General features: G+C 41.7%; 1 protein-coding gene across 1 annotated transcript in view; it reads right to left on the reverse strand.

Moving 5' to 3' along the window:
- Window positions 1-15191, reverse strand: part of LOC124802905 — a 262458-nt gene that overhangs the window by 128781 nt on the left and 118486 nt on the right. The window lies entirely within an intron of this gene.

Below are 15191 nucleotides of genomic sequence, written 5' to 3' on the forward strand. Positions count from 1 at the left end.
ACCCATGCCTGAGGGAGGACGAACCGCCGCCGGGACCAGCCGCACAGGCCATGACTGCAGCGCCCTAGACCGATCGGCTAATTCCGCGCGGCGAGATGTAACAGAATATGCCGATCAGCCGATGACAACCCACCCCTCTTGGGCCATACTACTACGTGTGGTGAAACACGGAAGGGGATAATGAAGAATTTCGTTCGGAGTTGTTGACATTGGTAGAATATTACTTTGCACTTCCAGGCCATCACACCAACATTCTAAGGATGTTCTCTTTCAAAAATGTTCAAATGTGTGTGAAATCTTGTGGAACTTAACTGCTAAGGTCATCAGTCCCTAAGCTTACACACTACTTAACCTAAATTATCCTAAGGACAAATACACACACCCATGCCCGAGGGAGGACTCGAACCTCGGCCGGGACCAGCCGCACAGTCCATGACTGCAGCGCCTTAGACCGGATGCTCTCTTTCATGAAAGCGCAACCCTTTAAAGTGGAAACCGACACGATCACAAAGATGATGTTATTGTTATGTAATTTAAAAATGTACTGTCAGCAGTTCCATGAAATTATTTCCAGGATAAATAACGTGCTTGATAAATTGGGTTCAGATGAGAAACAGTAATACTTAACTAAAGATTACTCTTATTTTTCGATAAGTCTAATTGAAATGCCTAAAGTTAACAAATATCTTTTCGTATGCCGTCCCAGAAGAACAGATAAATATTTATTTTGTTTAAGACGAACTTTTTTAATTTATTTTGGCATCTTAGGAAGACGACAGTAATTAAGAAAACGGGACACTCAGTTACTACCGTAATTTTCAAACTATAAGGCTGTTTGCTGATTGTATTTTTAGTTTAAACACATTTAACGTCGACATCGCAAAACCTGATTGTAACTGATTATTCATAAACGAATGAAAATACCTGGCTATTTCTTTTTAAAACAGCTAGTACTGCTTTTAGGGCAAAATATTCTGCTAAATATTACGCCGAGTCCGCGTTTTCTATTCTATACGTGGCAGTTGGCTGCATGTGTACTGACATAGTTAGTTATTCATATTAAGATACAGTTAATACACACTCTTTCGAAACGTAAAGGTGCAACATAATTTTTATAGTATATTTGCTAATTTCTTACTGCTGTAGTTTGTTGTATGCTAGTTTGATGTATGCGCGTATGTTCTGTAACCGTAACAAGTTAGGCCATCAACTATCCAAATGGGATAACAATGTAGTAGATATTATATACGTGTACAGACAAGTTGGGCCATCAACTATCCAAATGGAATAACAATATAGTAGATATTATATACGTGAACAGATAAGCAAATGGTTACAGTTTCAGAAAAGCTGGATGATTTCTTCGAGAGTAAGAGTTTCACAAATTGAGCAAGTAAATAACACGCTGGTGAATATGGTTCAAATGGCTCTGAGCACTATGGGACTTCTAAGGTCATCAGTCCCCTAGAACTTAGAACTACTTAAACCTAACTAACCTAAGGACATCACACACATCCATGCTCGAGGCAGGATTTCGAACTTGTGACCGTAACGGTCGCGCGGTTCCAGACTGTAGCGCCTAGAACCGCTCGGCCACCCAGGCCGGCACGCTGGTGAACCTCTGACCCTTATGCAAACAGTTATTCGGCTTGTCATTGACTGATAGAGTTGTTGGATGTCCTCCTGAGGGATATCGTGCCAAATCCTGTCCAACTGGCGCATTAGATGATTAAAATCCCGCGACGCTGGAGTGCCCTACCCTTAATTTTTTTCCAAATTTGTATGAAATCTTACGGGACTTAACTACTAAGCTTACACACTTACCTAAATTATCCTAAGGTCAAACACACACACCCATGCCCGAGGGAGAACTCGAACCTCCGCGGGGACCAGCAACACAGTCCACGACTGCAGCGCCTCAGACCGCTCGGCTAATCCCGCGCGGCCCTACCCTTAATGCTTTGCACGTTCTAAAATGGCGGGAGATCCGGCGATCTTATTGGCCACAGCAGGGTTTGGTAAGCACGAAGACAAGCAGCAGAAACTGTCTTCGTGTGCGAGCGGGCATTATCTTGCAGAAATGTAAGCTCAGGATGCCTTTCCATGAAGGGCAACAAAACGGGGGATATAATATCGTCGACTTACCGCTGTGCTGCAAGGGTGCCGCAGATGACAACCAAAGGGGTCCTGCTACGTAAAGAAATGGCATCCCAGACCATCACTGCTTGTTGTCGAGCCTTATGGCGGGCAACAGCCAGCTTCGGATCCCACCACTGTCCGGGGCGTCTCTGGAAGGGTTTTCGGCCTCAAGTGTCATTGACTGGAGTAGAATTGTCCAGCTTTGAATTGAACCTTGATGACCAGCGAAGAAGTGTCTGGAGATGCCTAGGGGCGACGGTGGGATACCGACCTGATATGGCAGACGCTCTATCCATCTGAGCCACCAAGGGCACAGAGGATAGTGCGAAAGAACAGATACCATCGGTGACCATGCAGCTCTCTAGAATGAAATGATAATTAAATCAATACCTTAAGCTGTCCACAGGCGTTGATATACATCAACGGGGATAGTTGAAAACGTGTGTCCCGACCGGGACTCGAAATCGGGATCTCCTGCTTACATGGCAGACGCTCTATCCATCTGAGCCACCGAGGGCACGTTCCCCGTGAGACCCACATTCCCAACTTAATGTCCACACACTACATTCGTAGTGCCCCTGCCTACTAGACTCATTACTCACGGTAGACAATCTTGCCGAATCCCATAAGAGTTTAGGCAATGCGTGTGCATCCGCACAGAAGAAGGAGGTCAGATACTAACCGGCCATTGACCTCCTTTTTCTGTTCGGATGCACACGCATTGGCCAAACTCTTACGGGACTCGGTAAGATTGTCTGCCGCGAACCGCGCGACTGCTGCGGTCGCAGGTTCGAATCCTGCTCGGGCATGGATGTGTGTGATGTCCTTAGGTTAGTTAGGTTTAAGTAGTTCTAAGTTCTAGGGGACTGATGACCACAGATGTTAAGTCCCATAGTACTCAGAGCCATTTGAACCATTTGTCTGCCGCGAGTAATGAGCCTAATAGGCAGGGGCACTACGAATGTAGTGTGTGGACATTAAGTTGGGAATGTGAGTCTCACGGGTAGCGTGCAAGGAATAAATCCCTACAGCCGCACTATCCTCTGTGCCCTCGGTGGCTCAGATGGATAGAGCGTCTGCCATGCAAGCACGAGACCCCGGATTCGAGTCCCGGTCTGGGCACACATTTTCAACTGTTGGCGTATATCAACGCCTGTCGACAGCTTAAGGTATTGATTTCATTATCATTTCACTAAGAGTGATGGTCTGGGGTGCCATTTCTTTTCGTAGCACGACCCCTTTGATTGTCATGTGGGTGATGACACAAGGCCAGATCAGTCAATCATCCAGACTGTTTTCCCTGCAACTAGTGAAAAGATGGCTGCCCCTCTTCAGGAACCACACGTTTGTCTGGCTACTGAACGGATACCCCTCAGTTATGGCTGCACCTGCGGTACGGCTACCTGCATCGCTCAGACACGCAAGCCACCCCACCGACAGCTAGGTCCGTGATTCATTGGGGGAAGATATGACATTTATAATTAATTTTTTTATGTAAAATATTATTCCCCATATTGCCCCACGATTTCACAAATTCTTCAATTAAAATGCTAATTTAGGAAACTGCATACCGATAAAGTGTAATGTTTTGAAATTTAACATTATAATAAAGAGGTCTGAACCAATATAACGGCGTGTTGTAATCTTCTTGTACCTCAAAATGACTGCTGATCATTGGGTACACACTAATCATTTGTCAAATAATCTGAAGTCTGAAGCTGTTTTATACATGAGAGTTCGATTCTTTCAAGAACTGCGGGTTTATTGGAAGTCTCTAATTTCTGTGTCCATCGTGACTCTCTCTACTTGTTCAGGATTGTTTGTTGTTGAGATGTCCAGCGCGATAGTTTTCGGAGAAAACGTTTAGAATAATTTCGCAACACGTTTTGTGCCTACCATTAGGTTTAAGCATGTATTTTAGCGTAAATATCGAGGGTTGATTCAATTAATCACCGACTATAATTGTATGAGTCGTAGTATGTGTATGCAGCCCCGGCAGCCAGTGAACTCCTGACGACGATGGCGGAGATGGTCATCGAAAGCTCGAGGATTTTATTCGAATTGACGCGGTTTGAAAACCGAGAACATTTTATTCATGAGTCGTAGTACATATTCAAAACGAGATTCAAATTTTACTTGTACCTTTCAGCAACTATATGCCTGGTCAGGAGGCTTTAAAAGGGACCAACTTTTGATTCCGGTTGTTGAGTATAATATATTTCACATATTTCACTACAAGATAAACTACTTCCAACGGCAACAAACACGCCAGCACAACTGAGTTTAATCTATACGAAACTACTTCTCGCTGACACGCCCACAAAATTACGAAAGAAAAAAATTTATCGCTTACTACAGTTTCATTGTTCATACGGTGAAACTACAACATCAGGCGTTACGTTCTAATTTATTACTTCTTTACTACTCAGTCTATTCATAACAGTTTGCATACAGTATCCAGATATACCACGGAATGTGGTTGCAGTATTATATCACTGTACGACTTGCAGTAAAGGAGATATGACGTCACAAATATTGAGACGCGTAAAAAATATCTTTTGCTTAAAATGGAGCGCAAATTACCCAGACTATATTCATCCAATGTTTCACAATGAGAGCATTTAGCAACTTCCAACAAACTTTACGCATAACTTCAAACCTTTCCTAAACTTTTCCTCGCTTACATGGTTAAAGTCAAATATTTAACACAGTAACTCACTTGTAAAGCAGTCAGACGTTTAAATCTGTTTTATCCATGGAAGTTCGATTCTTCGAAGAATCAGGGGTTTACTGGTTACTTATACTTCAACAATCTCGCGCTAGGCATTTACGGATGTCTAGAATGTTTGAGTTGATATCCACAAATTACAAAATTTCTTGAAGGCTTTGGGTGAACATGGAAGTTAACTAGTTCTTTTGTAGACAGTGTTTAATTTTCGGTGAAAAGTTTCTAAGTGTTACGGAAAGCGTGAGCGGTGTTAGCAAACTTTCCGTGTTATTTGAGGCCTCAGCGAGCACGCTGCATCGATTGCGTGTCGACAGGAATAACGTTTCGCGCAGTTAACCCCGATGTCGAAGTAGCTCCCAACTGATTTATTAACACGGAATTTTCTTACAAGCACGCAAACTCGCAATTAGAGAAGTCATAGGGCTTTATTGTGACTACATTGTGTTACGCATCTGTTATAGTAATGGCGCGCCGATAATGTAACGTTTCACTCCCAACTGAAAACGAAAATGCAGTCCAAAAATCATCTCCTTTTAGTGGTCTCAATAATTATTTGCACCGGAGGTAAAAGCAGTAAAATGAAGAACGTGTGCAAAGAAGATTATCGGAGAAATCAGTAAGAAAAGAAATAACACAAACACGTGACTCAAGAATGATGAAAGAAGTTTGCCATGATGGAAGAGACTGGAGACACCAGAAGGATTATTGTACATAATAATAATAATAATAATAATAATAAGACAGACATTCAGAAAATCTGAACTCCAAAACGTTTCCAAGAACTGATGTGGATTACGACCATAATTTATTAGTTACGAAATGCAGACTAAAACTGAAGAAATTGCAGAAAAGTAGGAAATTACAACCATGGGTAAACATAAGAAAAGAATAGAAGCTTGTGGGATGAGCATCAAATAAGAATGCTGAAAATAAAATGGGTAGACTGCGTAATTAGAATAGAGTCTGGAAGCAAAGAGCTTTCGGCCACAACGTCTTTAAAAGATGGGACACATCGTAAAGACATTAGGCAATAGTTTACTAGGTAATGGAAATCAGTTTGACGCCAAAAAATTGAAAAACCTAAGGCTTGGATACAGTCAGTAGACTGAAGTAAAGGTAAAACTTCCTGGCAGATTAATACTGTGTGCCGGACCGAGACTCGAACTAGGGCCCTTTGCCTTTGGCGGGCAAGTGCTCTACCAACTGGGCTACCCAAGCACGACTCACTCCCCATCCTCACAGCTTTACTTCTGCCAGTACCTCGTCTCGTACCTTCCAAACTATACATAAGCTCTCCTGCGAACCTTGCAGAACTACGTAGCACTCCTGAAAGAAAGGAGTCTCGGTCCGGCACACAGTTTTAATCTGCCAGTAAATTTCATATCAGCGCACACTCCGCTGCAGAGTGAAAACCTTATTCTGGAAACATACCCCAGGCTGTGGCAGAGCAATGTCTCCGCAGTATCCTTTCTCTCAGTAGAGCTAGTTCTGCCAAGGTTCGCAGGAGAGCTTCTGTAAAGATAGGAAGGTAGGAGACGAGGTACTGGTAGAAGTAAAGCTGTGAGGACGGGACGTGAGTCGTGCTTGGGTAGCTCAGTTGGTAGAGCACTTGCCCGCGAAAGGCAAAGGTCCCGAGTTCGAGTCTCGTTCTGGCACACAGTTTTAATCTGCAAGGAAGTTTCATATCAGCGCACACTCCGCTGCAGAGTGAAAACTTCATTCTGAAATAAAGGTAGGTTGCATTAGTTACGCAGAGATAAAGATATTCGCACAGTATGACTAGGTTGGGGAGGCTGCACGAAAGATTATACGGGGTGGTCCATTGATAGTGACTGGACCAAATATCAGACGAAATAAGCATCAAACGAAAAAACTACAAAGAACGAAACTCGTCTAGCTTGAAGGGGGAAACCAGATGGCGCTATGGCTGGCCCGCTAGATGGCGCTGCCATAGGTCAAACTGAGCTGCGTTTTTTAAAATAGGAACCACCATTTTTTATTAGATATTCATGTAGTACGTAAGAAATATGAATGTTTTACTTGGACCACTTTTTTCGCTTTGTGATAGATGGCGCTGTAATAGTCACAAACGTATAAGTACGTAGTATCACGTAACATTCCGTCAGTGCGGACGGTATTTGCTTCGTGATACATTACCCGTGTTAAAATGGACTGTTTACCAATTGCGGAAAAGGTCGATATCGTGTTGATGTATGTCTATTGTGATCAAAATGCCAAACGGGCGTGTGCTATGTATGCTGCTCGGTATCCTGGACGACATCATCCAAGTGTCCGGACCGTTCGCCGGATAGTTACGTTATTTAAGGAAACAGGAAGTGTTCAGCCATATGTGAAACGTCAACCACGACCTACAACAAATGATGATGCCCAAGTAGGTGTTCTAGCTGCTGTCGCGGCTAATCCGCACATCAGTAGCAGACAAATTGAGCGAGAATCGGGAATCTCAAAAAGGTCGGTGTTGAGAATGCTACATCAACATCGATTGCACCCGTACCATATTTCTATGCACCAGGAATTGCATGGCGACGACTTTGAACGTGGTGTACTGTTATGCCACTGGGCACAAGAGAAATTACGGGACGATGACAGATTTTTTTGCACTCATTCTATTTAGCGACGAAGCGACATTCACCAACAGCGGTAACGTAAACCGGCATAATATGCACTATTGGGCAACAGAAAATCCACGATGGCTGTGACAAGTGGAACATCAGCGACCTTGGCGGATTAATGTATCGTGCGGCATTATGGGAGGAAGGATAATTGGCCCCCATTTTATCGATGGCAATCTCAATGGTGCAATGTATGCTGATTTCCTACGTAATGTTCTACCGATGTTACTACAAGATGTTTCACTGCATGACAGAATGGCGATGTACTTCCAACATGTTGGATGTCCGGCACATAGCTCGCGTAGGGTTGAAGCGGTATTGAATAGCATATTTCATGACAGGTGGATTGGTCGTCGAAGCATCATACCATGGTCTGCACGTTCACCGGATCTGACGTCCCCGGATTTCTTTCTGTGTCGAAAGTTGAAGGATATTTGCTATTACTATCCACCAACTACGCCTGACAACATACGTCAGCGCATTGTCAATGCATGTGCGAACATTACGGAAGGCGAACTACTCGCTATTGAGAGGATTGTCGTTACACGTATTGCCAAATGCTCTGAAGTTGACGGACACCATTTAGAGCATTTATTGCGTTAATGTGGTATTTACAGGTAATCGCGCTGTAACAGCATGCGTTCTCAGAAATGATAAGTTCACAAAGGTACATGTATCACATTGGAACAACCGAAATGAAATGTTCAAACGTACCTACGTTCTGTATTTTAATTTAAAAAACCTACCTGTTACCAACTGTTCGTCTAAAATTGAGAGCCATATGTTTGTGACTATTACAGCACCATCTATCACAAAGCGAAAAAAGTGGTCCAACTGAAACATTCATATTTCTTTACGTACTGCGCGAATATGTAATGAAAATGGGGCTCCTATTTAAAAAACAAAAACGCAGTTGATATCCATTTGACCTATGACAGCGCCATCTAGCGGGTCAACCATAGCACCATCTGGTTTCTTCCCTTAAGCTATACAAGTTTCGTTCTTTGTAGTTTCTTCGTTTGACGCTTATTTCGTGAGATATTTGGCCCGGTCACGATCAATGGACCACCCTGTAGACTACAACAACAACAACTGTAAGTGAGGAATAAGGAAATTGTAGCATCATTAACCAAATGAGTCGGTTGATACTGTAGAACGTTACTCCAAAATAATTCGTTTTGAAATTTTAATGAGCAGAAACAAGACTTCCCGTACATTATAAAAATCTAATGCAGTGGCTTTTGTTGTACTTTGGGGTAAAGTGTCCCAGACCTCGAGCCAAGAAATGGGATGATCTGTTCGGTTACGCCTTGTCAAAAAACAGGCTTTCATTGTTAGCATACTGGGAAACTGCTGTTAGCACGACTTGTACTGGAATAGAGTTCGAGTGTCTATAATTGTTTTCACATTAGACTTGTAGCTACGTCGGGCACGTACAGAGAAGTGTAACACCAATGCTGTAGTTGAGTTTGACTTGTGGGTAAAGATGAAGTGGGGTACAGCTGAAGCGAGTTGACCAACATCCCTACGAGAAACGGTTTTCGGGATGGATTCTGCTTCTGCATAGCACTCTCGAAGGAAGAGAGAGGAAAATAAACATTGTAGCAACCTGGAGAGGCGCAGACAGTGTCATTCGTCCCGCATTCCATTAGTGAAGGAATACGAAGAATGTGGTATACTGTAAAGTAGCGTGTCCAGTGTATGTTCCCGTGTTTTTAGCGTGTAGTTGTAGATGGGGATGGCAACAGAACTGATCAAAAGTTAACCTTTCGCTATGTGTAGAGCGTGTCGATACAGTTAAGGAAATGGACTACTCGATACACTTCATGTATTCTCTGTGCGAAACAGATAAGATCAAAATTGTAATTTCACATTTAGTATAGTTTTATTGACATAAATATATTGTTTTGTACAATAAAAAAATGGTTCAAATGGCTCTGAGCACTATGGGACTTAACTTCTGAGGTCATCAGTCCTCTAGAACTTAGAACTACTTAAACCTGACTAACCTAAGGACATCACACACATCCATGCCCGAGGCAGGATTCGAACCTGCGACCGTAGCGGTCGTGCAGTTCCAGACTGTAGCGCCTAGAACCGCTCAGCCATCCCGGCCGGCACAATAAAATAGTCTTGTACATTTGTAGGCAAAATATTTATTAAAAAGATGCATTTAACATGAATATTAACACTTTTTAAAATTTTTATAATTTCTTCATGTATAGGATTTATTTCGATATTTGCTTATTAAATTTAATTTGAAGTAGTCAACATTACAGTTGTTAGTTATAAATTTTTAAAATAACTTCAAGCAGAATTATATCGATAAGTAACTCATTTGTTATGTAAAAGGATTTCTTTGATAGATGTTTAATCTTTGTGCTTCTTGGTTGGTAATTGGAAGTCGTATGTTGGCAGGAATAGAAGCTCGATTAGTTGTTGGCGCATACTACCATGTTGAATAGTTGCAGTTTTATGATGTCGTGCTTGGAAGTTAATTCAAAAGATTCTGTAGGATGAAAATTACGAGTGTAATGACACATAGATCTACTGTTTTACTTACGTTCACCTTTTTTTTAAGAGAAAGTAAAATTTTTTATGTGGCTGACTACAATGAAAAAGACAATGTGAACGAATGAAAACTACTACATGCGAAATGAAGGCAATGAATCAACAGATGACTGTCATTCAACCATGCGGTGTTGTTATCTGAAAACCAAAAGCTGAAGTGTATTACCTAAACTCAAATTTTTCTTTCAGCGAGCCACATCTTTGTTGGGGAGCCACAAGAAACACATGAGTAATAAATTTTTTGTTGTGCGATCTTCTTTCTCATTTCGCTACGGTCGCAGGTTCGAATCCTGCCTCGGGCATGGATGTGTGTGATGTCCTTAGGTTAGTTAGGTTTAAGTAGTTCTAAGTTCTAGGGGACTGATGACCTCAGCTGTTAAGTCCCCATAGTGCTCAGACCCATTTTTTCTTTCTCATTTTGAATACAATACACTACAGTTGCCACGGCAAAAATCGTGTAGTTCATTTAAACAATAATTAAAGACATTTCTCAAGCCACAACATTTGTTTTAAGCATTAATGGAGGGGAGGGTCGTCTCCAGAGGTATATATATTTACCACAGTTCTTTTACTTGTGGAGAATACTGACCGACAGAGTGCAAAGTGACAGTAACCCAAATGCATTCAATTGGAGACAGAAACGGTGAATGAGAGGACTAAAGAAATATGTTTCTACCGGTCTACGCGAAATATGTTTCTGTCGATCAATGTGAGGATTTGAATGTTTTCGCGTTACATAGTTACGAAGTCCCCCCCATGAACCATGGACCTTGCCGTTGGTGGGGAGGCTTGCGTGCTTCAGCGATACAGATAGCCGTACCGTAGGTGCAACCACAACGGAGGGGTATCTGTTGAGAGGCCAGACAAACGTGTGGTTCCTGAAGAGGGGCAGCAGCCTTTTCAGTAGTTGCAAGGGCAACAGTCTGGATGATTGACTGATCTGGCCTTGTAACAATAACCAAAACGGCCTTGCTGTGCTGGTACTGCGAACGGCTGAAAGCAAGGGGAAACTACAGCCGTAATTTTTCCCGAGGGCATGCAGCTTTACTGTATGATTACATGATGATGGCGTCCTCTTGGGTAAAATATTCCGGAGGTAAAATAGTCCCCCATTCGGATCTCCGGACGGGGACTACTCAAGAGGATGTCGTTATCAGGAGAAAGAAAACTGGCGTTCTACGGATCGGAGCGTGGAATGGCAGATCCCTTAATCGGGCAGGTAAGTTAGAAAATTTAAAAAGGGAAAGGGATAGGTTGAAGTTAGATATAGTGGGAATTAGTGAAGTTCGGTGGCAGGAGGAACAAGACTTCTGGTCAGGTGACTACAGGGTTATAAACACAAAATCAAATAGGGGTAATGCAGGAGTAGGTTTAATAATGAATAGGAAAATAGGAATGCGGGTAAGCTACTACAAACAGCATAGTGAACGCATTATTGTGGCCAAGATAGATACGAAGCCCACACCTACTACAGTAGTACAAGTTTATATGCCAACTAGCTCTGCAGATGACGAAGAAATTGAAGAAATGTATGATGAAATAAAAGAAATTATTCAGATTGTGAAGGGAGACGAAAATTTAATAGTCATGGGTGACTGGAATTCGAGTGTAGGAAAAGGGAGAGAAGGAAACATAGTAGGTGAATATGGATTGGGGGAGAGAAATGAAAGAGGAAGCCGCCTTGTAGAATTTTGTACAGAGCACAACATAATCATAACTAACACTTGGTTTAAGAATCATGAAAGAAGGTTGTATACATGGAAGAACCCTGGAGACACTAAAAGGTGTCAGATAGATTATATAATGGTAAGACAGAGATTTAGGAACCAGGTTTTAAATTGTAAGACATTTCCAGGGGCAGATGTGGACTCTGACCACAATCTATTGGTTATGACCTGTAGATTAAAACTGAAGAAACTGCAAAAAGGTGGGAATTTAAGGAGATGGGACCTGGATAAACTAAAAGAACCAGAGGTTGTACAGAGGTTCAGGGAGAGCATAAGGGAGCAATTGACAGGAATGGGGGAAATAAATACAGTAGAAGAAGAATGGGTAGCTTTGAGGGATGAAGTAGTGAAGGCAGCAGAGGATGAAGTAGGTAAAAAGACGAGGGCTAGTAGAAATCCTTGGGTAACAGAAGTGCAAAATGGCTAAGCAGGGATGGCTAGAGGACAAATGTAAGGATGTAGAGGCTTATCTCACTAGGGGTAAGATAGATACTGCCTACAGGAAAATTAAAGAGACCTTTGGAGATAAGAGAACGACTTGTTTGAATATCAAGAGCTCAGATGGAAACCCAGTTCTAAGCAAAGAAGGGAAAGCAGAAAGATGGAAGGAGTATATAGAGGGTCTATACAAGGGCGATGTACTTGAGGACAATATTATGGAAATGGAAGAGGATGTAGATGAAGATGAAATGGGAGATACGATACTGCGTGAAGAGTTTGACAGAGCACTGAAAGACCTGAGTCGAAACAAGGCCCCCGGAGTAGACAGTATTCCATTGGAACTACTGACGGCCGTGGGAGAGCCAGTCCTGACAAAACTCTACCATCTGGTGAGCAAGATGTATGAAACAGGCGAAATACCCTCAGACTTCAAGAAGAATATAATAATTCCAATCCCAAAGAAAGCAGGTGTTGACAGATGTGAAAATTACCGAACTATCAGCTTAATAAGTCACAGCTGCAAAATACTAACACGAATTCTTTACAGACGAATGGAAAAACTAGTAGAAGCCAACCTCGGTGAAGATCAGTTTGGATTCCGTAGAAACACTGGAACACGTGAGGCAATACTGACCTTACGACTTATCTTAGAAGAAAGATTAAGGAAAGGCAAACCTACGTTTCTAGCATTTGTAGACTTAGAGAAAGCTTTTGACAATGTTGACTGGAATACTCTCTTTCAAATTCTAAAGGTGGCAGGGGTAAAATACAGGGAGCGAAAGGCTATTTATAATTTGTACAGAAACCAGATGGCAGGGACATGAAAGGGAAGCAGTGGTTGGGAAGGGAGTAAGACAGGGTTGTAGCCTCTCCCCGATGTTGTTCAATCTGTATATTGAGCAAGCAGTAAAGGAAACAAAAGAAAAATTCGGAGTAGGTATTAAAATTCATGGAGAAGAAATAAAAACTTTGAGGTTCGCCGATGACATTGTAATTCTGTCAGAGACAGCAAAGGACTTGGAAGAGCAGTTGAATGGAATGGACAGTGTCTTGAAAGAAGGATATAAGATGAACACCAACAAAAGCAAAACAGGGATAATGGAATGTAGTCTAATTAAGTCGGGTGATGCTGAGGGAATTAGATTAGGAAATGAGGCACTTAAAGTAGTAAAGGAGTTTTGCTATTTGGGGAGCAAAATAACTGATGATGGTCGAAGTAGAGAGGATATGAAATGTAGGCTGGCAATGGCAAGGAAAGCGTTTCTGAAGAAGAGAAATTTGTTAACATCCAGTATTGATTTAAGTGTCAGGAAGTCATTTCTGAAAGTATTCGTATGGAGTGTAGCCATGTACGGAAGTGAAACATGGACGATAAATAGTTTGGACAAGAAGAGAATAGAAGCTTTCGAAATGTGGTGCTACAGAAGAATGCTGAAGATTAGATGGGTAGATCACATAACTAATGAGGAAGTATTGAATAGGATTGGGGAGAAGAGAAGTTTGTGGCACAACTTGACCAGAAGAAGGGATCGGTTGGTAGGACATGTTCTGAGGCATCAAGGGATCACCAATTTAGTATTGGAGGGCAGCGTGGAGGGTAAAAATCGTAGAGGGAGACCAAGAGATGAATACACTAAGCAGATTCAGAAGGATGTAGGTTGCAGTAGGTACTGGGAGATGAAAAAGCTTGCACAGGATAGAGTAGCATGGAGAGCTGCATCAAACCAGTCTCAGGACTGAAGACCACAACAACACAACAACAACAACAGTTACGAAGTGTCTTGTTGATGTGCAGCGACTAGTGTGCCGCAGGAAGCACCGTTATTCAATAAAGTCTCGATGAAGCGTTTGTCTTTATCGCTCACAACATCCGGGACAGAAAATCGATGTTTTGTAGCAACTGGACGAATTTGTAATTTTATATAGACCAAACAGCTAGGTTATAATTCCAGCTATTCTATAATAATTCATATAGAAATAAAACCTTAATTAGAAAAAGGCGGAGATGTGGGAGAAGATCACTGGTCTCTTGATCGTGGACAAGAAAATACATTCTCAACGTTCAAAATGTCACCTAACAAGCAATGTCAGTTATTACAATGGCGGATGGTGCAAGCGCGGGTAAGGTCCCTTCAGTTCACTACAGTCAGTATCATTAATGATAACTTGACGCTTGTAGTTCTTATAACGTTCCATAACGTGTGCTAGGCATGTCTTTCAGCACTCGAGGCAATAGTAAACTTTCTGATAAATTTGATGTAAGGGACCAGTTGTTCCAGGTGCTTCGTTACCAAGTGCTGGTTAGTCATAAATTTATAATTACAGTCTCAATAGGATAAAGTTACGTAATTAATTTCTTCTATGTTTGCAGCTACAGATGTGGTAAACACTTGATATCCACGCGTCATTATAACGCACCCCTCCGCCAAAGAAACAAAAACAAATTGGCGCAGCCCACTGATAAATGGAATAACGTGCAGCAATTTGATTTCTGGATGCGAAGCGAAAGGTGAACATACAATTAAACGCTTGAATTTCTGTTGTTCATAGACTATAGCAAGATTTAAAGTACTGCACACTTTGGAGAAGAGTTGGAAAATGGACACATTGAAGGAAATGCAAATATTCATTCATGAGCAAAAGTGGAAAATCTAGATGATAAACGAAATAACAGCTTTCAAGAACTAATATTTCTTCACCAAACTCAGGTCAATACCGTTTTCATAGAAAATACGTAATGGTAAAGAATATTTTTGAATCTCTGTTCCAGTAGCAGTACATTTATAATTCTTTACAATAATTTTAATACTGTTCTTATTGAAATCCAATTGTCACTGTCATATTTATCTACAAATATTATTAACTAGCCGCGTTTTGCTGTGACTAAGTCTGCTTAAATGGCAAAGAAAGAAAAGAGAAAGTACATGTTTCTAAAATGTATGGGAAATGGAT

This window comes from Schistocerca piceifrons, chromosome 1 (assembly GCF_021461385.2).
Source record: "Schistocerca piceifrons isolate TAMUIC-IGC-003096 chromosome 1, iqSchPice1.1, whole genome shotgun sequence".
In the NCBI taxonomy this organism is placed as follows: Eukaryota; Metazoa; Arthropoda; class Insecta; order Orthoptera; family Acrididae; genus Schistocerca; species Schistocerca piceifrons.